A 287-nucleotide genomic window follows, 5' to 3' on the forward strand; every position below is an offset into this window, starting at 1 on the left:
GGAGGAAATTTGCACAGCTGTGCTCCTGCGGAGCTGCCAAGCTGGCTCCAGCTTTGTGAGGGATCAAATGCAAAGTGCTCTCCCTCGGGGAGCGGCACCTGAGAGGCCTTTACGAGCCGGTGCATTCGCTCTAATAGGCATTACACAGCAAGGCGTTATTTCCAGAGCCTGGCAACCCCCTGCCCGAGCCAAGGAAACAAGGAAAGCATTCCAGGTGTGGGGAACGGGACCCTCCATGGGGCTGGGAAGGGGGTGGCAGCAGCAGTGGGATACTCACGGCCAGGGGC

The sequence above is a fragment of the Nestor notabilis genome, unplaced genomic scaffold (genome assembly GCF_000696875.1).
Source record: "Nestor notabilis isolate BGI_N333 unplaced genomic scaffold, ASM69687v1 scaffold16442, whole genome shotgun sequence".
NCBI lineage: Eukaryota > Metazoa > Chordata > Aves > Psittaciformes > Psittacidae > Nestor > Nestor notabilis.